The sequence below is a fragment of the Panthera onca genome, chromosome B1, assembly GCF_046562875.1.
Source record: "Panthera onca isolate mPanOnc1 chromosome B1, mPanOnc1 haplotype 2, whole genome shotgun sequence".
Taxonomy (NCBI): domain Eukaryota; kingdom Metazoa; phylum Chordata; class Mammalia; order Carnivora; family Felidae; genus Panthera; species Panthera onca.
Window position 1 is genome coordinate 45,403,320 of NC_138342.1, and position 24,017 is coordinate 45,427,336.

At 42.6% G+C, this 24,017-nt stretch overlaps 1 long non-coding RNA gene across 2 annotated transcripts; it reads left to right on the plus strand.

The window, feature by feature from the left end:
• The first annotated feature begins 54 nt into the window (after positions 1-54).
• On the plus strand, positions 55-21,559 carry LOC132692892 (uncharacterized). 2 transcript variants are annotated; one of them, XR_013555276.2, is made up of 4 exons: positions 55-459; positions 13,068-13,132; positions 19,449-19,543; positions 19,726-21,559. It is a non-coding gene; the product is annotated as an uncharacterized LOC132692892 (long non-coding RNA). The 2 variants fall into 2 exon arrangements; XR_013555275.2 differs by having other exon boundaries at positions 19,449-21,559.
• Positions 21,560-24,017: the final 2,458 nt, after the last annotated feature.

Here is a 24,017-nt window from a genome sequence, read left to right on the forward strand (position 1 = left end):
CCCCTGCACCAAGTTCCTTATTTTGAATGGGCTTCCAGTTAGATGTTGCCTCATTTTAAACCATAGACTTGGTGAGGTTGATTTCACAGCTCTGTGGGCTGGATGCCAAGCTAAGAGCTTGGACAATTGCCCAATCGATGAAAAGTTGTTTTGTTGTGTTTTGTCTCCAGGCACAGAATGCACAAATAAAGAACAGTTATAGGGGAGGTTCAGCCTGGGATGATATGATTTTAGGTCTCCTTCAGAAACTATTTAGATTTCTTTCTTCTGCATCTGTACTTTCCTCCTGACTTCCCCTCCCCTTCCTTTGTTAATGAAATTCCTATCTAAGAGTTGAAAGATTCCCCATGAGAGCTCAAATAAAAAGCCAGTGTGTGAACAAGCCTGTGGGAAGATGCACTCCAAATGGGAGAGAGTGTGCAGTGGTTCGTGTGACCATCAGTGGAAATGTTTCTGAAGGTGAGGGTATGTGTGTGGGTGTGGGGACCTGGTTAGTCGATGTTTACCTGTATTTTTATAGCTAGATATGGCAGTTAATAGTCAATTGCAGCATGCTAAACACATTAGGTGGGTATGATTTTGAGAGGATGAAGGAAAGGAGACAGGGTTTGGTGAGATCATTTATGGGAGTATCTGTGTGTATTTGCTGGTATGTAGCACAGACTATAAGTGCCATCCAGATTTACACAGCCTATCTTCTTCACTTCACTGGAGAAAGAAAAAGCCTACTTGATTCTCTTGGGAACAGCAGCCGAATGTGAAAGAAGAACAGCAATCATTAAGAAAATTTCTTTCTCTCTTGAAAAAGGGGGTAATGGTGATAAAACATGTGTGGGAGAATAGTGGAGACAGGGGGCCTAGCCTATCCTAACCCTGGTTACCGGAAGAATTCTTTTGTTTCCTGCCTAATTCATTGCCTAACTTTTGACTGTTCTATGGCCAAATCTGGATTCTTGCCTCCCAGATTTCTTGAATGAGTGTTTATCTCTTGTTCATCTTTTGACACCCATAGAGCCTGGCACAAATTATTATGACAGTGACAATGACGATAATGATGATGGTGTCCGGGTTTACACTTGGGGCTGATTTGCATCAATATTTAGAAAGTTGCTTCAGAATGTTTGCAACTACCCTTATTATTTGTTTATCATTAATCTTCCAGAATGTGATTTCCATGACCTCAATGACCTTGCCTGTCTTGCCCACTCTTGAACCCCAACACCCAGCACTGTGTCTGGTACATAGTAGGTGCTCAACAGATCTGTGCTGTTTGCTTAGTTTCTAAATTCTTTCGAAGGCTGTGCCACCCAAAAGACAGAAGTTCTGGAATTGGCAGTCTCATCTTGAGCCACACATTTTTCTTTTGCTCTTGCATAATGTGTTGGCTTTAAGCTATTCCTCTTTATCCAGTGTATCATGGAGATGAAACTTAAAGTGGCAGAAACCATAGGGCAGTTTTTACATCACTAAGAACTCTGCAGGTATGTGGTTTCAGGTTGCTCAGTGGTGCAGTGAGGTCACCAAGAACCCAGGCTTTTTCTGTACTTCATTTTGTAGTCTTCAGTGTGAGAGCATTGCCTCCCACCATGGTGGCATGGTTGATACAGCAGCTTGGTGTATCACATCATTAAATGAAAAAAAAAAATCAAAGACAGGTAGGAAGGGAAATGAGCTTTCTCCTTAGTAGCCCTCTATGTTTGTTAAAGAGAAAAATCTTTCCAGAAGCCATTAGCAGACTTCCAGTTATGTCTCCTTGTGGAGAACTGGGTCAAATGTCCACTACATGGGCTAAATCCATCATCTGCAAAGAGGAAATGAATCAGGCTGACCGTTGTTCATTTTATGGGCCCCAGGGAAGGACCTACCTTTTCCAGAAAAATTCCTGGTATCTGAACAAAATCAGGATTCAGTTAACAGGGTAGAAGTAGAACAGTGCTACGAACAATACTGCCAGTCTAAGAAATCCTTGAAAGTCTGATAAGCTGAACTGCATTGGTGCGTGGGTGCCAGTCCTGGCTGTGGCAATTGTGCTTCATTCTGTTGGTTCTCTATCTCTGTGTGCTTTTTTTTTCTTTAATGAGAAAAGCTAACTTTGACTCTTAGCAAAATTGAAGCTATTTCAACAACCCCAAATAAGGGAAGTAGCTGGTCACAGTGATTTTTTGTCTGCAGGGTTAGATTATCAGTCTGTGTCACCACTGATTTTCTCCATAACCAAGGAATTGCATATAATCTAGCAGCCTCTTCTCCCATGTCAGATGGGATTGATGATGTTGTTGATTTCTTAGAAACATTGAGTCTAATACTGCAACGCATCATAAAAAGGTTGCCACACAGTCTATGAGGGTTTAAGATTCATTTCCTGTTCCTCTTCTTGTCTATTATATTTCTGTGGGATTTCCACACGTTTGCATCTATCTCTGCCTGGGAGCTCCAGCTACTGCTTCAGGTTTGTAAACTAGAAACATATGGCTGATATTGCAATTCTCACATAGTTTTTATTTCTCTCTCTCCTGGTGATTAGCAAACTTCAAATTGACACCTGCATGTGGATAATTTTGTTTTCCTGCTCTTCACTGTTCTAGACGTTTTCCTTGGTGGGCTTCAGGAACTCTTGTGTCCATTGTCACAGATCAAGAGAATTAGGATAGAGGATGCCGTGAGCTAGATGTTAAGCTCCAAGAAAAGAATAATGTATGGGAAATGGTAGGTGCTCCATAAGTGTTTGTTGAGTGACTGGAAGAATGGTGGAAAGGAAAGAGGATGGTCTTCTGAATCACGCAGGCTTAGATTCCAGTCCCACCTCTGCTACTTACCATCTCTATGAGCCAGAGCAAGTTATAAAACTTCTCTCAGACTCAGTTTCCTCATCTATAAAATAGGAATGATGATGCTTAACTCGTAGGTTTGCCATAAGGACTAGAGATATTACATGTAGAGCACTTAGCATAATGCCTAGAACATAGTATATGCTTAATAAATGGTAATGGTTACACTATGAAGCCCAAGTCATTTGTAAGGCCTACACATGGTAGGCACAAAATAGTGAACCTAAACCCCCAAGTGCTACAGCAAACAGGAGTGTTTGGAAGAGCTACATAGAAGGCAGTGATACCTGGACAGTGAGGCAACTACTCTTTCCCTGCTCAAAACCACAGATCACCAAAGTTCACAGAGCCATTTGATGACTGAGGGGCATACAATGGTAGAGGGAGAGAAAAGCAATTCCCTGGGGAATAGAAAACTACCAAAGACATTTAAGAAAATTTGTCATAAGGGATATAAACCTCCCAAGGGCCAAATCTGACTTGTACAGAAACAAGTTAGGAAGAGGGGTAACCAGAGCATAGAAGCATACCTGCTGAAAGTTCTGCCCCCAAGGTGTGAACTTGCAGACAGAGAGACTGAGAATCTCATCCCATGTGCAGATGGTGTGGAAGTGCCGACTCCCAGCCCCTTCCTGGGCCTAGCCTAGCTGGGAGGCAAATAGGGGAAGTAGCAGAGGATCAGCAATGACAGATAACTTGGATGCAGAAAAGGATGTCGGCTAACCTAGGTAGGAGATGTTTCCCTTGGCTGCTCCTGACAGGAGGTTTCACAAGTTCCCTGGTGAGGAGGGACTGGGAGTTCTAGCACAACCACACTCTGTAGTCTTTATAGTTTGCTGTAGACTGATCATGATTACGTCACTCTTTCAGTGAGCTGTAGGTATTTCATTCCAAGTGTGGGTTCCATCATCTTACCTAATCTACCTGTTGTCCTTGTGGAGTCCCAAGTCAGTGGATGGCTAGGACTTAGGATGCTGTGGCCCATTCACAGCACCCACTGCAGAAGGTGCCTGGGGAAGGCTGTTTCGACTGGTGTGGTCCATGTCACCTTTGCTCTTTGATTTGAAAATCACAACTTTTTTTCACTCGAATTTGTTTCACCCAGAGTCTAATGAACAGGGAGGTCACAAGCACTGTTTCCCCTAGAAACCCCATTCATGCTATTGGTCAGAAGAGGGGAAGGCCCTTGTAATGGGGAACATCGACCGTCTATGGAAGGAGGGGGAGGGGGCATCAGTCCTCACCCACCAAAGTTCTGAACGCCTCTACCTCAGCTCCTTTCCCTCAGCATTAGGACTCACTGCTGCCAGCAGGAGCTGTGGGGTGACATTCTCAAGAGGGGTGGGGGTGGGGCCTCACCTAAGAGGCAGCTCTTCCATGAGTGACAGGAAGGTATTGCAGGTTGGGGCCACCTCAGCCTGATTGTCATCCCCTAACATACAGAGTGAGGAAAGAGAGTCCCCACACCCATGAAGTTTCAGGGATGGGCCTTGTGCTTTTAGAAAGCAGCGGGTGGGGAGCTAGGGTAAAAAAAAGAAACAAAATCAGTCGGTAAAAACTTGCCTGACTGGGCATCAAACACAGGCACAGTCCATGCTACCAAGCACCGCACAGCAAGACCTTTGTGGCCACTTCTCAGGGTGAAGCCCTAAGCAGGAGGAGAAGAGTAGGTCCCACCTCCCCATGGGTACCCCCATGCCAAGTTCCATCTATGTGAGATACTTGACTTCTGTGAATGATTTTACCTGGAAACAAAGAGGAAGAAGAAAGGAGAAAGGGGAGCTAACAAAAATATAGAGCTTGAGGACAAACCAAAAAACAACCAAAAATTCATGTTTGACACAGTGGAGTAAGGGTTTGAAAAATACTTTGGGCTAACATTGTGGATTAGCTGAAGAAGGGAGAGAAGAGGTTTGATTAGCAGCTACAGACCTTTTCCTTCCTGCACCCTCCTCTCCACCTCAGAGGTGCCAGAGTGGACTCGGCATGTGACTCCAGAAGCTCTCATCTCCTCTCCATGCCTCAGCCCTTGTCTGTGTGAGGAGGGAGTCGAACTAGATGATCCCTCTGAGGTCCTTTCTGTTTTAATCTTCTGCCCTCCAAGGGGAGACAGTCAGGGGCCCTGGGTGGAGAGGAGGGACCCCTAGCAGCCACAGGGAAGGATGGCTCCCACCACTTAGGGCTGAGAGAAATAAAGGAAAGCATCAGTGGATAGGTAAAACCTGAGAAACTGTTAGGACACTGAAATACTCCACTCACTAACATTCAGAGACTCCCTAGTCCTCCTCCTCAACAACCTGGGCCTCCCCAAACCTGCTGGGATCCAGCAATTAGAGGGTATCATCTGGCACTGTGTGTGTGTGTGTGTGTGTGTGTGTATCACGGGAACAACCAGAACTCAGTTCCAGCTACAATGCTTCAAGCATGTGTTTGGTTTTCCAATGCAGTCCAGGGAGTCATTCTGAAAGAGAAAGCCCCGAGGTAGGGGAGATTTGGGAGATGGGGTTAGGCAGGTGGGTGAAGAAGGGAGGGAGGGAGGGAGGAAGGAACTGTATGTATATCATCCCTGAAAAAAAATGTCAAAAGGTGTTGATTTCTGCTTTTGGCAAAATTATGCTATAGTCTGACATTGTTCACGAATTCAGCCCAGTTCTACTCTGCACATTTCAGCAATGCTCCTCCCTCCTCCATGGCCTTCTCTGAGGTTTCCATAATGAGGCCCTGGCAGGGCAGTGGGCAATGATTTAAGGCCACTTGTAAAATGGCTTCTGATGTGGTGAATTACATAAATGGTGATGTGCACTCTTAAATCTGACTTTTACCTCTCTGGAGAGTCAGCTCCTGGACTAGTCTGTCCAGTGGGTTCTGAGTGACCTGCAAGAGGGCCTGGTTTCCTGAGTTGATTTCCCAAAGATGACACTGATGAGGGAGCAAAAGGCAAGCTGAGGGTAAAGCACAAGCTAACATCCTGCAACACCCCTCAGCCTCCCATGGGGGTATGTGTGACATTCCTCAGGCACTCCTGGCTGCCCAAGAAAAAAGGAAAGGGAAAAACAAATGGTCAACCAATAGACATCACAGTCATGTGGGACATGAATCTCTATCAGTTTGCAACTGTCTTAATGACTTAGAAGGAAAAAAAAGCAATCTTATCAAGAGCCAGACCTCCAGAAACCTATACATTCAATTCCCTGGGGCCCTAACACCATCCCCCCCTTCATAGGATAGCAAACCTTACGTAATCAGTCACTGCTCACAACCCCAGTGCAGCTCTTTCTGCCCACAGGTCCTGTCTCTGTGCTTTAATAAAACCACTTTTTTGTACTGAAGAATTCTTTGACCGTTAGCTCCCAAACCCCAACATTTCACATCAATACCAATGACTTTGTTCTCTGACTCAAAGGGAAATAAACTCTGCATTTTTCATGGTGCTGCCAGTAGATTCCCCATTTGTCCCAAGGCCAAATCTCAGTCTGAGAAGAATTTAGGGTGGTACTAGGGTTCAGAGGGAAGGCTCTGGAGACAGTGTGGGTCTAGCTCAGCCTATGGTGACCAACTTTCCTGGTTTTCCTAGAACTGTCCTGGTTTAGCACTGGAAGTCCCATGTCCCGGAAAACCCCCAGTCCTGGGCAAACAAGGATGGTTTGTCAACCTATCCTAGTTTTCTCACATCGTTGCCAGTAATTTAACCTCTTTAAACCTTAGTTTCCTCATACATGAAATGAAAATAATGATCACAACCTCGTGCAATATTTGAGGAGTAGGATTGATACCCACTCAAAGATTGTTCAGGAAGAAAAGAGAGGATTAGGTGACAAAAGTAATGTGTTTCTGTCTCTGTTCCAAGGAGTAGATGTCTCCTCTCCCCGGTGTGTTTTGACTTTTCCAAGTGAAGGTGTGAGCACAACACTTGAGGATTCTGTAACAATCCAGAAAGCCTTGCAGGCTTTAGCTAATGCAGAAATCCCAGCTAATGCAGAAGGCTGGATTAAGGCCTCTTCTAGCTAGCTCTGTGATTATCTGATTAAGTGTAAATGGCAGAGGCAGCTGCCTACTTGCAGAAGTCACTTTTAGCAGCTACCACTTAGGAGTCACAAATAAGGGATTATGAAGCCTTTTCTTTTCAGCTTCCTTGTTACCCCTCAGCTATTGTGTGCAGAGATTCTTAACTAATAGCCATTTTCTGAGTGACTATTTCCCAGTAACTACTCTTTCAGGGCTGAAAAAGGAAAAGAAGTTAATATTTTCAAAAGACTTCCTTGCAAGGCATTTTGCAGCCGAAGAGTGAATTTCACAGGCATCTTATTCCCTGGCAGTAAAGCCTGAAGGCTGTCTTGGAGACCAGAAGCAGCAAGTAAGAACTCTGATAACAAAGAGAGGCAAGGGAATTATTTATTCAAATGCCCTGATAGAAGAAGGCTTTAATCAAAGACACCATAGAAAACAAGCTGCAGGCTGATAGGGAGTGTTTGGAACATGAAGGTGTCAAAAGGATCCAGTATTTTTCTGAACAGAAGGAAATGACTGGGGAAAATGGTCCTTCATAGTTCAGCAGAGCTATGTCAGCACTAAGGACAGGAGGGGGCTCTTATTAGGAAGATGCCAAAAGCTGGAGATTATTCAAAGTGCAAACATCTTTACCATCCCGGCCCTCCCACCCCACTACAAATGAAGTCAGATTCATTTAGAATTAGTGCCAGATTCTGGTTGAAACTAGAAGTTTGCAGAAGTTGGAAAATTCAACATGCCAGACTCTGGCGCCAGTGATAACTAACTAGTTCATGTCCAAGGCAGTTGAAGGCACAATTTTGCATAATTAGGACATGTTTGGGAGGAGAGGAAAAAAGGACTCTCCGATCAGGAATTTACTGACTTACATAAACATTAGTGTGATCGCTGGCTTCAAATTCTATGGTACCACCTTCATATTTACATTCTAAATTAATGAGGGGCAGAATGCCAAGGACAGCAATACTGCCGGCTTTCACAAAACTGCCCACCAGATTCTGGGGAAACCTGCCAACTAGATGGTTCTAGGTTACCAAGCTGTCTTTTCTCCTGCGTTTTCTAACCCTTAAAGAAAATTAAATTCTGAAACAGTTAATTCAAAAGTCAAGAAATTTGATTATCTGAATAATGCATTAAGGTATGACTGTTAAACCATTGCTGCATAATAAGTCACTCCAAAGCTTAGTGACTTAAATTAACCATTATCATTTTATTACCTCTTCCAGTTTCCATGGTCAGGAATTCAGGGAGGGCTCAGTGGGGAGATTCTGGCCTGAGGTCCTTTACATGGTTGCAGTCAGACAGTGGCTGGAGCTTGAATAGCAGAGGAGTTGGGAGAAGCTACAATCTTGCTGAGTATCTCTCTCAGTAGTCTCAGGGTCTCTCCAAGCAGGCTCTCCACAAGCAGTGGTTAAGCTTCCTCACAACATGGCAGCCTCCGGGCAGCTAAGTTCTTCAGTGCAAGTAGTTCAGCCCCTAAGGCAGCAGCATCAACTTTTATGACATGGCCTTAGAAGTCATGTAGCATCACTCCTACCACATTCTGTTGGTTCCAAGTGAGTCACAAACCCACCTAGACTCAAGGGGAATTAGTGGAGAATTCTTAATTCTTAATGGAGAAATGGCAAGGTTCCAGAAGAGCAATGTGGGATGGGGGATATTGTGGCCATCTTTGAAAAATACAACATGCCATAAGATATGAATAACTGATGATCATAATCTTTAAATTTTTATATTTTAAGAAAATAATGTTAACTCAATAAATCTCTTAATTAGTGAAATATATACTGAAGAACATAGTGTTAACTACCTTCAACCCCTTCTTCTCCACATTACTTCTGATTCTATAGGGTCAAACAACTGGGTGTAATGATGTACTAGTTTTCGGGGGGGGGGGGCACCATAACAAAATACCATAAACTAGGGAGCTTACACAACAGAAATTTGTTGTCTTCCAGTTCTGGAGGCTAGAAGTTTCAGATAATGGTGTCAGTAGGGTTGATTCTTCCTGAGGACTCTAAGAGAATAACTGTTTCATGCCTCTCCCTTAGCTTCTGGTGGTTTGCTAGAACTCACTGGTGTTCCTTGCCTCATAGAAGCACCTCTCCCATCTCTGCCTTCATCTTCACATGGTATTCTCTCTGATGCATATGTCTCTGTCCAAATTTCCCTTTAAAAAATGTTTGTTTATTTATTTGTTTGTTTGTTTGTTTATTCATTTATTTATTTTCAGAGAGAGAGAGCAAGAGAAACAGTGTGAGTTGGGGAGAGGCAGAGAGAAAGGGAGACCCAGAATCCCAAGAAGGCTCTACATTCAACATGAAGCCTGACATGGGGCTCAATCCCACAACTGTGAGATCATGACCTGAGCTGAAATCAAGAGTCAGATGCTTAACTGACTGAGCCACCCAGGTGCCCCCAAATTTCCTCTTTTTATAAGGACACCAGTCCTATTGGATTAGGGGCTCACCCTACTGTAGTGTGGCTTCATCTTAACTAATTATATCTACAATGACCTTATTTCCAAATAAGGTTACCTGCTGAGGTACTGGGGTTAGGACTTCAACATGAATTTGGGGGAGCAATTCAACCCACAGCATGTCTTATTTTTTGAAGGGAGGAGCTTCTTTTGATATGTTTTCTAATAGTATCAATTGGAGAGTAGAACCCAATCACAGGTACAATTTTCAAACTTTATATCTAGCTTCTCCTTTCCATGGCCCTTGCCATTCTCTCCTATCTCCTAAACACCTTCTTCAAATTTTAAGTAAAGGTTTCCATTAAAGCTATTAATGCCATTAGAGTATTTTAGGATTAAATGTGTCTTTTATTAAAATGTCATTAAATAAATAAATAAATAAATTTAAATGTCATGATCAGATGTTGGTTATGAAGTCTCATTCCCTCCCAAATTTTCTCTAATCCTAATGCCACTTGTTATATAACTTCAAATTGCATAGGATTTTTCAAAACTTTATTCTCCTTGGAGCCTGGGCCTCACCTATGCAGCAACTTAGTTCATTTAAGGAGGCTCAAAGAGCAATTTATTGACTTGGGGAATTTGAGATTGTTCTCTGTCAGTATTGTGCAGACATTTAAAAATGTATTTCCTTTGGATGTTTAAAGCAAAAAGAAAGACAGGCACATCCCGCTACCTCATTAGAGAAGCCACATGTCTTTGGCTTTCTTGACCTAGCACTTATCTTGTACTTGATGTTTTCAAAATACCATCCAATCATTAAACAGCCAGTTCCCACAACATCTTTGTGAGATGTGAGGATTGTTTCCATTTTTAGTAAAGGAATTTGAAACAAAAAGAAAAGGTGACCTGTGCAAGGCAGTATAACGAATCAGGACTGGACCCAAATGTCTGCCATTTCATGAACTAAAACTTTGTTTTGTGAAAACCGAGGGACAGATTTTCACGACCACATCCCTTTCACCTCTTCCCAGAAATCAAATGCCCTCTTTCCCCTTTGCTCTGAAGTCACTGGAGGAGCATCAGGTGAGGCAGGAGTTAGCAGACACAAGGATACCCCGTGGAGAGTCTCAGAAATCATAAGGGGGACCTTTGGGATATGAAGCCCCAGTCAGCAGGTGGGCATCTCAATGCAATCTCTTTTGTGCCTGCTGGGTGGTGAGATCAGGGAGATTCAGGATATATATCAATAATAAAAATGGTATGGAAGGTGTTCTTTCTAGTCTTAGAAAACTGTAATCTTCTTGATCAGAGGCTCTATTGGAAACAAGCCTCTGAAATTCTTTGGTCTAGTCTTAAGCCAACAAACCATAACAGCAAACTTTGAGGACTTTCCCAAATTCTAGGAAGGTGCTGCAGGACAGAATCCCAGACCTCTTATATGGCTGCCTCCCCAGGAAGACTGGTAACCACCATAATGTCCTCTAGTATTTCCAGAGTTCTCTGACGAAAGAAGATTGCAGATCATCGGCTGGTCCTATATCTGAGTGAAGGGAAATCAATGGCATGCAAATCAGCTTATTTAAGATAATTCAAGACCCCACCCAGACTAGCATTTTGCTCTTAGGCAGGCCATTGAAGCAAAAAGCAAATCCAAATCACATTCTCCTCTCCCAAGGTACCAAGCATACCCTTCCCCCCCCCCTTTTTTTTAAGTCTTTCATTTCAAAGCTGTGATTGCCTGTTTACTTGGTAGAAGTATAGCTACTAAGATATGTTTTGCCTTGATTATGGGATACTCAGGTGGAATAGTATATGACGTGGGCCTCTTCCTAAGCAAGAATAGAAGTTGAGGCTTCCCATCTTCATACCAAATGCCATGCTGGTCCTGCACACCTGAATTCTAAGCACAAGGATCTAAGCATTTACGTCTATTTTCATAATCAATACTAGGAAATGCATCCTATTTCTCATTTCATCTTAGTTTAGATTTTCAGGTATAAAACTTCTACATTCACAATGTTTATTATTTATACATATTGTAATGATTTTTTAAAGAGTTTTTTACTATGAGGTACTTCAAATCTTTTTTTGAAAATAATGTAAACATGGTAGTAATAACAAATAAAATACATTTAAAAGTCAGTATAATATTCAACACTGAGAATTTCCTTAAAAATCAGTGTGTTTTGGGGTACCTGGGTGGCTTGGCTCAGGTCATAATCTCACAGTTTGTGGGTTTGAGCCTGCTTGGAATTCTCTCTGCGTCTCTCTCTCTTCCCCTCCCCTACATTCTCTCTCTCTCTCTCTCTCTCTCTCTCTCTCAAAATAAATAAATAAACATTTTTTAAAAATCAGTGTGTTTGGGGACACCTGGGTGGCTCAGTCACTTGCCCACTCCCACTCTGCCTCTCTCTCTTTCTCAAAAATAAACATTTAAAAGAAATCAGTGTGGGGGCACCTGGGTGGTTCAGTCAGTTAAGCGTCCTGACTTTGGCTCAGGTCATGATCTCATGGGTTGGAGCCCCATGTCAGGCTCTGTGCTGACAGCTTGGAGCCTGGAGCCTGCTTCGAACTCTGTGTCTTCCTCTCTCTCTGCTCCTCCCCCACTCACTCTGTCTCTTTGTCTCTCTCAAAAATAAATAAACATTAAAAAAATTTTTTTAAAGAAAAGAAAAGAAATCAGCATGTTTGCCCACAGGTTGACTAGAAAACACTGGTAAAAGATAACCAGTTCTGATATTTTTCTGGGACACACTATACTGCCATACTGGAAATTAAGATACTGAAATCTCTGTATGAATTGTTTAAAGTCACTGCCCTGAACCTCCTGAGGACCTACCGCAGGCACTGAACTCTGCACTTCCCTCTGGGACCTCTCCCTCATTCACCTTCTCCAGGATCTAGCTACCAAAGGGGCTCTAAAGGACCAACTTCAAACTATGACCAGTAGCCATTCTCTCATATTGGTAGTCTAGCCGTTCTGGCTATGTAGTTTTATATTCCCCTTACAGGGGCTGTTTTTGCTACTCTTGCATCCTTTCAGTGTATGTAATAGCTTTGCATTAATTGTTTGCAAACAATATTCTTTTAAGGGCCAGGTAGTGGTGAAGAATACAGATTCTGAAGCTGGACTGCTTGGGTTCAAGCTCTGGTTTAGCCTTATATTGTCCCTGGGACGTTAGCAAGTTCTGCATCTTCTTCATACCTCATTTCCTCATCCATGAGTTGGAGGTAATCGTGGTATCTCTCTCATAGGATTGTTGTGAGGAATGAATAGTGAATGTGAATGTAACTCAAGCAGTTAGAAGGGTGTCCATAGTAAGCTCAACACATTAGCCATATTACTAAGCACCTACTATGAGCCAGGCGCAGTACTAAATGCTTTGTGTTTATTATCTTATCCCCCCAGTACCCCCATCAAATAGGTATTTTCATACCTATTTTAAAGAGAACTGAATCTGGGCACCTGGGCGGCTCAATCAGTTAAATGTTTGACTCTTGAATTCGGCTCAGGTCATGATCTCACAGTTTGTAAGTTCGAGCCCTGCATCGGGCTCCGTGCTGCAGGTGTGTATCTTGCTTGGGAATCTCTCTCCCTGGCTCTCTGCCCCTCCCCCACTCATGTGTGTGTACTTTCTCTCTTTCTCTCAAAATAACTAAATAAACTTAAAAAAATTTTTAATTTAAAAAGAGAACTGAATCTCAAAGTACTGAGAAATGTGCTTAATGTTACCATGCTGGTGATGGATACAGCAGATTTAAATTCCTAGCTCTTTGACCCAAAGTCTATGCTTTCTCTTCTGACCTAGAGTCTTCCCTGATGGAAGTAACACTTGGCAGCAAAGAAGAAAAAGAAGATGGCTGTCTGGTCCAGGTAGCTTTGGTGAATACCAACTCCATGGAGATGCTCAGTGGATACAGAGATCTTGCAAAGGATGGATAGCAAATGGAGTCCTCTCTGACTAGAAGTCCCAGAGCTTCGATTTACAGCAATGTTCTCCCATCACCCCAGCTTTGGCAGACATCCCTGACCCCTCCCATTCCCTGGCTCTCAGACCTAGTCACCAAGCCCCTCAATTCTGCTCCAGTGGTATCTCTCACATCCCTGCTGTTCCATCCATGCCTTGTGCTAACACTCCATTTCAAGTTCTCATTACCTCATGTCTAGATCATTTCAAAAGCTTCTTAACTAGAGTCCCAGCCTCCGAGTCTGTAAGTCACCCCTCCCACAATCACCACATTATTCCTAAAGAAACTGCTTCCATCACACGATTTCACCGTTCAGCCCCCTCCTTCCCCACACATCCCCTGTGACTACCCAGCGTCTGCCGACTATAGTTCAGCTATTCAGAAGGAAGTTCAAATTCCTTCTTAACCTAATTCTAATCTTCATTTCCAAAGTGCTTTCTCAGGATTCCTCTGTAAGAATCCTATGATTTAGCCAAGATTGTTTTCTTATTATTCCTTTATCATGCTATTTCCTTTCCCACCTCCAAGCCTTACCCACTCCATTCCTCATGCCTGGCACATCCTCCTCTACTCTTCTAAATCCTGTGTGTCCATCATAACCCAACTTGGACACCCTCTCCAGTGTGACACCTTCTGTGCCCACTCCAGGGAAGTTGATGTTCTCTTTTATCTTACACCTCTCATTTGACACCTAGACCCCATCGCTTTACATTACAAATTTGCTCTTTGGTGATACATGCTCTGTTTTCCCAGCTACCTTGTGACCATCTCACAGTGAAGGGAGTGAAGGAGATGAATGATGGGAGGGTTTTGACAGGGAGGTGATGATGGTAGAGTCTGGTGGTTAGGCCTTTGGGCTGGGTTTGAATCACAGCTCTGCACTAACTACCTAACTAGGCAATCATTGCCAAGACCCCTAATCTCTCAATGTCCCCATCTATGAAATAAGGACAATGACTGTCCCTTCCTCCTAGAACTATTGTGAAAATTAAATGAGTTGATATTTCAAGAGCCCTTATCCAGGGCCTGACACGTAGATAAAGCTCAACTAATATTATTTATTATTACTTTCATTATTGAACCAAAAGAGTTATAATGTGCTAGACTCCAAATAAATGGCCTTCTTTAATATGTATGGGCCCCCTATGAGGTAATAGATCATGCCCTAGCTATGGAGCCTGCTGAGCAGCCCTGAACTGTATTTCCATGAGAGAGAAATACACTCCAGTAATGTTTAAGCCATGTTTATTTATTTTTTATTTATTTTTATTTATTTTAAGAGAGAGAGAGAGCGAGAGTGGGGAAGGGGCAGAGAGAGAGGGGGAGAGAGAATCCCAAGCAGGCTCTGCACTGTCAGCACAAAGCAGGGCACAGGACTTGAAATCACAAACCATGAGATCATTATCTAAGCCAAAATTAAGAGTCGGATGCTTAACCATTTGAGCCACACCAGGTGCTCCTAAGCCATGTTTAATGTCCCTGTTGCAACAGAACCTAATTCTAACAGGTACAATTCCTGTTATTCTGGTGCTGGAATTAGAAGTGCTTCTCTCTGGTGGCCCTTAGGAACTTTATTTCTAGTATTCAAAAAATTCTATTAGGAGGGAATGACCCAATTTAAGTCTTTCTCACATTGGTCAGCTTTCTCTTTAGAAGAAGCAGGATATGACACTGAAGAATAAAGAAAGAGAAACAGATACGGATTCTTTCTAAAAAGGTGGGGAGGAGGAAGGCTAGGACTAAACTCAGGGATCCTAGGCTGACACCACCCATAACACCTGGGGGATGCTGGGGCAGGTGCAATTTCACTGTTAGCAAAGTCTCTTCAGAGAATCACATGGATGTTTCGAGCTGTGTAGATCCTGAGTCCAGCCTCAAGCCAGAAACATGTCTGGAGCTGGCTCTGTGTGGTTTTTTTTTTTTTTTTTTTTTTTTTGTTACGATTTAGTAATTTGCTTTAAGTCATGACCTTGATTTGTCCTTTATGCATTTACAGCTAAGAAATGAAGAAAAATAAAACATAAAAAGACTAGGTAGGTTCCCAAATCAGTGGCTCAACACCACCTCATCCCACCTCCCTCTTGCTTGTTGGAAGAGTTTGTCCTTTCAACAGAGCTGTGAGTTCCAGCTACTCACATTCTCAAATTCCCTGTAGCTACAGCATAGATATGAGACCTAATTTAGTCTAATTGACCTGTATAGCCTGCTAAGGGTCTGATAGGAAATTCCTTCTCCACTGAATATAATCTTGTTAACACGGGATGTCAACTACTACAGCCATCTTATTAGTGTGAGGTAGACAGGGTTAAAATACTAAGGAAGGCAAACTCAAGAGATGGAAAATATCTTGATCCTGATGACATCATTGATCCAACCTTTTAAAATTAGACTGAGTCTGGAGTGCTTGGGTGGCTCAGTCAGTTGAACATCCAAGTCTTGACTTCTGCTAAGTCATGATCTCAGTGTTGTGGGATCAAGCCCAGCATCGGGCTCTGCACTGAGCATGGAGCCTGCTTGGGTTTCTCTCTCTCTCTCTCTCTCTCTCTCTCTCTCTCTGTCTGTCTCTCTCCCCCCCACACACACCTCCCCTACTCATATGCTCTCTCCCTCTCTAAAAAAATAAATCTTGGGGCGCCTGGGTGGCTCAGTCGGTTAAGCGTCCGACTTCAGCTCAGGTCATGATCTCACGGTCTGTGGGTTCGAGCCCCGCATCGGGCTCTGGGCTGGTGGCTCAGAGCCTGGAGCCTGCTTCCGATTCTGTGTCTCCCTCTCTCTCTGCCCCTCCCCCGTTCATGCTCTGTCTCTCTCTGTCTCAAAAATAAATAAAACGTTAAAAAAAAAAATAAAAAAAATAAAAAAATACATCTTAAAAAAATGGACTTAAAAAAACAAATCTTAAAAAAAATAAATATAAAAAATCTAAAAAAAAATCTTAAAAAAATGGACTGAATCCAACTTATTGACATATGAAGTAATAAATGTCTTTATTGTTTAATTAATTATGGTTAGATATTCTGTTACTTGTAGCAAAAAGCATCCTTACTGATGCAGTGGCCAAAAACATTTTAACATTCAAAGCTGTAATGCTCTATCTCTATAGGTTATCCTAGTCAAAACAAATATATCTCACCCTTGCTAGCATGTTATTTCCCCATTTTTTAACTGGAGACAGGCTAGGAAAATATACTATCTCCACTTTATGGAAGATTATGAAGTTAGGTAATCTGCATTTGAAACCTGGCTTTACCTCTGTGATCTTTGTCAAATTAACTTTTCCATGCCTCAGTTATGTCATCCATTAAATGGGAAAAATAATCATCCTGCCTCATAGAACTGGATCAAATGAGCTAACACATAGAAAATACTTAGAACAGTGCCTGGCCCACAGCAAGTCATTGATCAGTTTATATTAGCTTTGCTTTCATCCCCCCAGCAATGTGCCCTTCCATAGGTTTCCAAAGCATTTTGCTGTCACACTTTCACCTACATTTTCCTTTGCCAAGCATTTCTGGGAATAGCTGAAATGTGGGACAGCTCAATCCTCTTTTAGCATGCATACCACAAGATCATCAGAAAAGAAGTTTGACTAGCAGAAAGTAACAAATATCTTGTCTGGAAACACTATGGAGAAGCCCAAATTCCCTTCACTCCCCAAATCCCATGCTCTGGATGTACTTGACCGCATGCACTGAGACAGAGGTGGCAAGGACTCCTTGGGGTTGATTTTCCCACAGGCCTCTGGGGTGTGCCCTTAGCACTGAACATGTCCCTCATAGATCTATAGCTCTAGTGAATAGAAATAGGAACCCCCCCCCCCCGATGCTCTTATATCACTATCATTTTTACTTTTTTACCTGCCATTTCTTCCCTTCTTGAGCCTTTTTTTTTTTTTTTTTTTTTTTTTTTTTTTTTTTTTTTTTTGCTGGACCAAGAATCTCATTTTGTCTTTTTCTCTTGGGAGACTTTTTCCCCATCAACCCATGATTGTACATCCCTTGTCTGGCTACCACCCACCAGGGACACAGAGTCTGTTTCAGCTCCTTACATCTACATTATGCTTGTCAATGGAGGTCGGCTTTCAGCCAATACTTCTGTATATCTAATCTGTAGAGCCCTTGGCAGCTTCCAAAATACTTGGGCCCAAGTTATTTAATCCTCACAAATATCTTGTGTGGTGCATGTTTTTACTCCAAACCTGACTCCTTGCGCCTTTATCCTCTTCCTGTAGAGATCAAGGGCAGGGGGGAGATGAGACAAAAATATTTCACTTTTTTTGCAGTATAGGTTTGGAGTGATAAGGACTTCACCCAGGTTTACCACAGCCAGGAGTGATTCAGGAGGAGAGAAATCCTGTGAAGTCCACCAGAAACTCGAAAACTTGGCTTTTGAAGGAACAACAAACACCTGATACTTCTTTGGGGCGAAGGATCAGTTTCTGACATCTAACTGGTGGTCCAATACGGAATTGAGGGAGAAGGAGGAAGAGGCTCTGGAAACTTGTTGGCATACCAAAGTACTTCCTGACATGAAATCTTTTACCTTTTGTAGGAGACTAAAGAAGCACAATGTTTGGCCCCCTTCAGATTCAAGATGTTCTATTGATTTATTTATCAGAGAGCCCCTCAAACATTTATATTGGCAATGACTAGGCTAGAAACTGACCCACCCTGTCTCCTTGGGGTGGTGGTTCAGATTCTCTGTGAACAGTTGATGCCCAGGTGAGGTTTCCCTGAACAGGACTGCAGGCTTGTTGAGCTCTGGTTGCTGCGTTCCAGAAGGTAGGAGGAAATGGAGGCCTCTGTGTGTGGCCTGGTACCACACAGCTCTGCCATCTCAGTATCTGTCTGAGCTGCCAGACTCTTGGAAAAGTTCCTTTGATTTCTTCAATTGTATTCAGTGCCAGGTTGGGAAGCCTAGAGAGGGGCCTGGGGCCCAACCATTGTGCTAACCAGAGCAGTACCAAGTGACAAATCTATGCTGTTCTTTCTTTCTTTTTTTCTTTTTCTTTTCTGCCTTCCAGGAAGATTACTACAAAACAAACAAACAAAAAACAAAAAACAAAAAAACTCATTTTTTTTTATTTTCAAGCACACCCTGTTCCTTCACAAGGAAAAAAGAAGACCACAGAGCAACATTTATTCATAAAGTCTCTATTCAGCTCTCCTTGCTTGTTATTGGCTCAGGGTTCAGCTAACTGGTTCCCACAGAGCACAGACCAGCAGGGGAGGTGGGGTTCAGAGTAGAGAACAGTAAAGAGACCTGCTCTTCCAGAATGCAATGGAAAGCCGCAATATCCTGGATGAGTGGCATGAACACAGTGGTGACTTTATTCTCTATTTCCCCCTTTGGACTGGAGCCTGCCTACCTCAGGGCTGGCCAGACTCACCCACCCATTCCTGCCTGTGTACACCCTGTCTCTGAAAGGGGCTTCCTTGCAGGGGAAACTGAATGTGCTCTTCGAGTGGCTTTCATGGTAGAGCAATTCCCTATCTTAGAAGGAGACAAGTGAGCCATCCTTCTAGCAGCTCAGGAAGAAAACTTTGGAATCATCCCTGATCCCTCTCTTTCTCCCATCCTACTTCCAGTCTGCTGCTACATCCTGTTGGCTTCACGTTCAAAATTTCTTTAATATCTGTATCAATCAGTATCTATATCAATAACAATCTAAACTATAAAATTAAGTCAGTATCTATACATATATGTGGTTCAATAAGAGAAACAACCAGTGGCAGATGCTTATTAAGAGATTCATTGCAAAGAATTGGCTTACACAATTGTGCGCTGGTTAGGTGAGTCTGAAGTCCCTAGGGCAGGAGGGGGTCCTTAGGAAAGGCAAGCGGAAATGCTGAGGCAGGAGATGAAGCTGCTATCCACAGGCAGATCTGCTTCCTCATCCGGGAACCCTCAGGTCTGCTCAGAAGGCTTTTAACTGATTGAATCAGGCCCACCTGAATCTACCATAATTTCACTTACTTAAAGTCAACCCTCTAGGGACCTTAATCACATCTACAAAATATCTTTACAGCAACACCCAGATCAGTGTTTGATTGAATAGCTGCTGACAGTAGCCTAGCCAACTTGACCTACAAGACCTACCATCACATTATCGAAGCCACCATCACATCTCCTCTGAATTACTACTGCTTGAGCCGCTTTACCAGTTTCCCTATCTCTTTTCTGATCCTCCCTGTCCCTCCCCCTTCCCCAACTGTTTTCAACAGAGCAACTAGAGGGATCATTACTCCATTAACCAAAGCCTCCGTGATGGCAGAAGGATGGCCCCCCAAAGATGGCCATGTCCTAATCCCCAGAACCTGTGAGTGTGTTATCTTGCTTGGCAAAAGGGACTTGGAAGCTATGCTTAGGGTGTGGGTGTGGAGGTGGTCCTGGATTACCAGGTGGGCCCAATCTAATCACATAAAGCAGAAGAGGCAAGCAGAAGAGTGAGAGATCTGCTGTTGAGGACTTGACCCTCTACTACTGGCTTTGAAAATGCAGGAAGGGGCCACAAGCCCACAGCAAAGAGCAGAGGACCTCAGTCGTACAACTGCATGGAACTGAATTCTGCTGGCAAACCCAGTGAGCAGGGAAACAGATTCTTCCCCCCGGGAGTTTCCGGTAAGGAATACAGCTCTGATGATAGCAGAGCTATATTGTGTTGGGCTTCTGATCTATATAGAACTGTGAGACACAAATTTATGTTTTTTAAGGTACTACATTTGTGGTAATTTGTTTTGGCAGCAACTTCCCACCCCACAGTGTAAAAGCCAAGCTGCTCAGAATCCCCATCTCCCTTTCTCTCTGATGTCATTTCCTACTACTCTCCCCTTGGCTCCCCTCACCCCCTCCATCAACTCCAGGGCCTGGACCAGAGTGAAACTTGTGAGACATGGACCTTGAGATGCCAAAACATTCAGTAATCAAGATAAATAATATTTTAATGACATATCATCATTAATACAAAAGAAAAAGACAAAACTTTGGAAGAAAGGCAGGATCCAACCCTGCGTTTGTACGCCTTGCCTTTGGCTAATCCTAGACCTGATCTTTGTTGCTCTGAACCCTCCAGGCACACTCAACCCCCAGTGCTTTGCCATTTGCTTTTGCCCTAAATATCTGCAAGCCTTTCTCCCTCACCTGCTTCAGTCTTTGCTCAAATTTCCCCCTTCTTAATGAGCCTTCCCTGACCCTCTATATAAAGTTGCAGTGCCTCACGCCAGCACTCCTGGGCCCCCCTTGCTTTCTATTTCCCCAAACATGTTACATGTCTAATATTCTATTTTATTAATTTACTACTGTAGGGAAGATAACATTTCTTCTTTACCCATCGAAGGTTTCTGGCAGGGATGTCTTAACAGGTGAAGAGGAGGAGAGAATACAAATTTCATTTAATAAAAGTTTGCCCGGACATAGGAGTCTTCACAGGAAAAGAAAGATCCAAAGAAGCATCTAGGCCCCAGGGCTTATGTACAACGTTGAAAGGAGAGTGACGATTGTGGAGAAGTAACTAAAATATATGGGGAGACTAGAAGAAGATAAAAGTTATTTTAATAAGGTCTGTTTGTACAAATTTCCCTCGACCTTGACTCCCCATCTCTGGTGATAAAAGTGTTCTTTTCCTCCTGGTGTTAGGAGGGCATCTTTCACATTCGGAGTTTCATCTCCTGTTTTCAGGAAGAAGAGGAAAGGTCAAAGTGCTTTCTTTGCACCTGTTGGTTTTCAAGTGACTTTAGCTCAAAATAATATGTCAAAAGAGCATATTTTGAGGTGGCATGTTCTGAGCCCCTTTATTTCTTATTGTTTGCTGCTGTTTCATCGAGGCCTAACAGTATGTGGCGGGTGTAGGCCTTCAATTGGGAAGGAATGAAGGAGGCAGGGAGAGAGGGGGAGGGCAAGAGAGGAAGGAAGGAGAAGGAAGAACAAAAGTGTGGCTAGTGTTGGTGGGGGAACAGGGCAGGTATATGTATTCAAGGAAGACTTTCCCCTCGGTTTATTGAAACCTAAAATCCCTGAAGAACTGTAGTAAATTTCAATCTGTCTAAGGAAATATTGATTTATAAGCAGGGTTATTTTTTCCTCTCCCAAAGGGGAAAGCCATCCAGAGCCAGTATAGTCTATTAGGTTAATTAGCAGATTTGGATTAGCTGTGTGCTTTCTTTTCTAGGACATTAGCTAAATTCTGTTTCCACTGAAATTCTGGGAAATGTTTGAATCCCATGCAGTTTGCCCCAAGTCCTTTGAGACAGAGTCTCTGCAAGCTATATTTAATGATCCCTAGAGGTTTTATTCTTGTCTAGTTTACTCTCAACAAATGAAAATTCAATTTTGATGATCCCTTTCTCCTATTTTTCAGTGGCTTCTAATGAATCTATTGTCAAAGATTAATGATAACTTGCATTATAAATTGGTCTTTATGCCATAGTAACAAAGAACATTGTAACAAATGTATCACAAGGTTGATTAGGTTGGAAAAGAAACCCGAGCTTTACCACCATTTTCACTGACTGACTACACGCATGAAAGTCAGGGGTTGACTAGAATATCTGAGCTGGGAGTAAAGCGGAGTGAGGTTACAGTTGGTGGCACATGCTGAATTATGAGGATTGTGGGCCAAGGTGGCCAATGTGGGCATTTGTAGGACAATTAAGCTAAGGAACTAGGTTAGGAGAGAGAAGAGAGGTGCAGAAGGAGGCAAAGAAGGGCAGGTGGGGAGTAGAAGGGAGAGACTCAGAGACAAACTGGAAATAACAGACTCCATTCCTGACAGCTCTTCCATTTCCCATCCTAGAGTCTTTACTTCCTGCCCATGAATTCCCATGGGCTCTCCCCACATCTTACTTGAACCAAGTTGAGGGGTTCTTTGTTCCTCATACTTGGACTGTATATTCTTGAGGATGGCCGTTGAAAAAGCAAAAATTTCCTTGAGTGCATTTGGAAACCACAGCCAGATTTGTGCAGTCTTTTCCACTGGAATTAAAGAGTGGGTTTTCATGTTTTCAGTGTATGAAAGAAAAATGAGTTTCAACTAAATGTAGTCTCTTGGATTGGATCCTGGAACAGAAAAAAGGATCTTGGTGGGGGAAACTGGTGAAATCTGAATAAAGTCTGGAGTTTGGTTAATAATCATAGTCACTGTGGTATCTTAAATTTGACATGTACCATGGTTATGAAAGATGTTAACATGAAAGCAAACTGGGAAGAGCATATAGTACCTGTACTATCTTTGCAGCTTTCTTATAGGTCCAAACTTATTCTAAAATAAAAAGTATGTTTCAGGGCACCTGGGTGGCTCAGTCGGTTAAGTGTCCAACTTTGGCTCAGGTCATGATCTCACAGTTCTTGGGTTTAAGCCCTGCCTCAGGCTCTGTGCTGACTGCATAGAGCCTGGAGCTCACTTCCAGTTCTGTGTCTCTCTCTCTGCCCCTCCCCTGTTCATGCTCTGTCTCTCTCTGTCTCTCTCTGTCTCTGTCTCTGTCTCTCTCTCAAAAATAAATAAACATTAAAAAAAATTTAATAAAAAAATAAGTATATTCTTAAAAATAGGTTTCAATTCCTAGATAGAGAAGAAAATAGAATGATGGAATGGAAATAGCAACAATAATAGGGGTCAGGAAAACTAGGGTCAAACCTGGAGAAGCTTGGTTTAAGTCCATGTTTGGCTTCTTCCTAGCTTTGCAGCCTTGGCCAAAACACATCAACTCTCTGATCTTCAGTTCCCTCACAAATTCATAGTGCCATTTTCAGAAGCAAACGACGACACTGACAATGACGGCACAGCAGGATGAGCCAGGGCAGTGGTGTAGGAGGGAGAGGGAGCTGGACTGCATATGAATGAGTTCAACCCTTGGCTTGTGGTACTTACTTTATGCACGTTGACAAATAAAAAGATCGCTGTCATCCATGCCATGACTATAACCCCTTCAGGGATATACATTATATACATAGAAAATTACATATCACTGTGTACACACATTTCCTGGCTCACCTTTCAGGTAATATTCTGTCACTGGCACTTTTAGTGTTTGTAATCATCATAAATATTTTAACTGCAAATTAAAACACATATATATGCTTACATTTATGTCTCCAGTGCTTACAGTCGGTTATATATAAATATAAATATATAAATATAAATATATATATTTTTATATATTATATATATATAACATATACATATAAAACATACTATGGTAAATGTGGTGGTTTGGCATATGTAATATATGCCAATATAACATACTGGTCAAGATGAAGGCTACAGAGTCAGGCTCTGGGTATGAATTCTAACTCCACCACTTACTGTGTGATGCCCTGTGCCTCATTTTTCTCACACAGGGAAAAGATGGAATGTACTTCAAAAGACAATTGAGAGGGGCACCTGCATGGCTCAGTTGGTTAAGCTCCAGCTTTGGCTCAGGTCAAGATCTTAAGGTTCTTGACTTCAAGCCCTGTATCTGGCTCTGTGCTGACAGCTCAGAGCCTGGAGTCTGCTTCAGATTCTGTGTCTCCCTCTCTCTTTGGCCCTCCCCTGCTTGCACTCTATCTCTCTCTCTCAAAAATAAATAAACATTAAAAAAATGTTAAAAGAGACTCTTAAAAACTGAGAACAAACTGAGGGTTGATGAGGGATGGGAGGGAGAGGAGGGTGGGTGATGGGTATTGAGGGCACCTGTTGGGATGAGCATGGGGTGTTATATGGAAACCAATTTGACAATAAATTTCATATTAAAATAATAATAATAATAATAACTATATCAAATAAGTGCAAAAAAAAGGTTAAAAGAAAAAAGATA